This window comes from Gossypium hirsutum, chromosome A13 (genome assembly GCF_007990345.1).
Source record: "Gossypium hirsutum isolate 1008001.06 chromosome A13, Gossypium_hirsutum_v2.1, whole genome shotgun sequence".
Taxonomy (NCBI): Eukaryota; Viridiplantae; Streptophyta; class Magnoliopsida; order Malvales; family Malvaceae; genus Gossypium; species Gossypium hirsutum.
In genome coordinates this window covers 64,766,721-64,768,440 of record NC_053436.1, presented here as the reverse complement: position 1 = coordinate 64,768,440, position 1,720 = coordinate 64,766,721, and the positions used below count along the sequence as shown (strand labels likewise).

The 1,720-nt window shown below is 35.2% G+C and overlaps 1 non-coding gene across 1 annotated transcript; it reads right to left on the bottom strand.

Moving 5' to 3' along the window:
- Positions 1 to 1,245: 1,245 nt before the first annotated feature.
- On the bottom strand, positions 1,246 to 1,352 carry LOC121213418 (small nucleolar RNA R71). Its single transcript, XR_005908800.1, has one exon. It is a non-coding gene; the product is annotated as a small nucleolar RNA R71 (small nucleolar RNA).
- Positions 1,353 to 1,720: the final 368 nt, after the last annotated feature.

Below are 1,720 nucleotides of genomic sequence, written 5' to 3'. Positions count from 1 at the left end.
ACCGGATTAGGGTGAAACCTAATAAGGGAATCCATAAATCGAGTTAATGCAACACTAGAGGTTTTAATTAGAAAGAGATTTCAATTAATCAACCTAGGGTTAGACGTTGTTAGTCTCGAGAGAGATAATAATATAAATTAGGGATTTCTACGTATCAAGTCAAATGAATAAATCATCTAATTCAGAGTCAATAACAAGTGAAGTCTAGGTGGATTTTTGCTTAGGTATTGTCCAAATCATTCAGATTTCCCAAAAGTTATTTCCCCAATTCACTTTCTGTGCATTCTTAGTTTAGTAATTAGTTTTAGATAAAACAAATCCCTTTATTTTTAGGCTAGATAATAAAAAAAAGTTAATACTAGTACTTTTAATTCCTTTGGGTTCGCATCCCGGTTTTGCCATAAGCTATACTACTGTTCGATAAGGTGCGCTTGCGTTTGTCGTGATAATAGTTAGTTTCGAAGAATGGTCAATTATAAATTTAATACTTATCACGATTTGTTCAGATAAAGTTTTTGGCGCCGTTGCCGGGGAACTAAGATATTAGGAATACTTAATTTTTATTACTTTAGCCATTTATTTTACTGCAATTTAAATTTTATTTTATTTTTGTTAATTTTACTAAATTTTCTTTTTTTTCTTTTGGCAGGTTTTTAGAGTTTATGACTAGAAGAAAATCGTCGGGACCATTATTTTTTGATAGTGAGATAGAACACACAGCTAGCAGAAACGGAAGAGAAATTAGGCGAAGCCTACATGACATAGAGGAAGGACAAAAGGACGATATTCAAACCACAGCCGAGGAGATGGCTGAAAATCAGAATAATCAGCTTCCTCTAGTAGTTGTTGTAGATCCAATAAATCAAAATCCTGCGCCTCGTACTATGAATGATTATGCTAAACCTACTTTAACAGGAGCCGAATCAAGTATAGTTAGACCTGCTATTATTGCAAATAATTTTGAACTGAAACCTAACACGATTCAAATGATACAACAATTTGTTTAGTTTGATGGTTTGCAGGATGAGGATCCAAATACTCATTTGGCAAATTTTCTGGAGTTTTGCGACATATTTAAGATCAATGGCATTTTTTACGATGCCATTTTCTTTCGGTTATTCCCTTTTGTCATTAAGGAATAAGGCTAAACAGTGGTTGAACTCGTTACCACGAGGGTCAATCACTTCTTAGGAACAAATGACCGAAAAGTTTTTACTTAAATATTTTCCACTAGCTAAAATGACTAAGTTCGGGAATGATATCTCTTCTTTCGTGCAGATGGATCTAGAAACACTCTACGATGTATGGGAGAGATACAAGGATCTATTGAGAAGGTGCCCTCACTATGGGCTGCCCTTATGGCTACAAATTCAAACTTTTCACAATGGCCTTAATCCTTCAACTAGACAGATGATTGACGCAGCTGCTAGTGGGACTATCAATAATAAGACACCTGAAGAGGCTTATGAATTTATAGAAGAGATGTCACTGGATAATTATCAGTGGCAAGTCATGAGAGCAAAGCTAACGAAAGCGACTAGTGTTTTCAACCTTGATGCAGTTATTATACTATCTAACCAGGTAGAACTTTTAAATAAAAAGATTGACGATTTATGTGGTTCTACTCAGGTACATCCAGTGATGAGGTGCGATTCAAATGGAGGAGTACACACAGAATATCAACCCTTCAACCCTAGCACTGAGGAGGAACAAGTTCAAT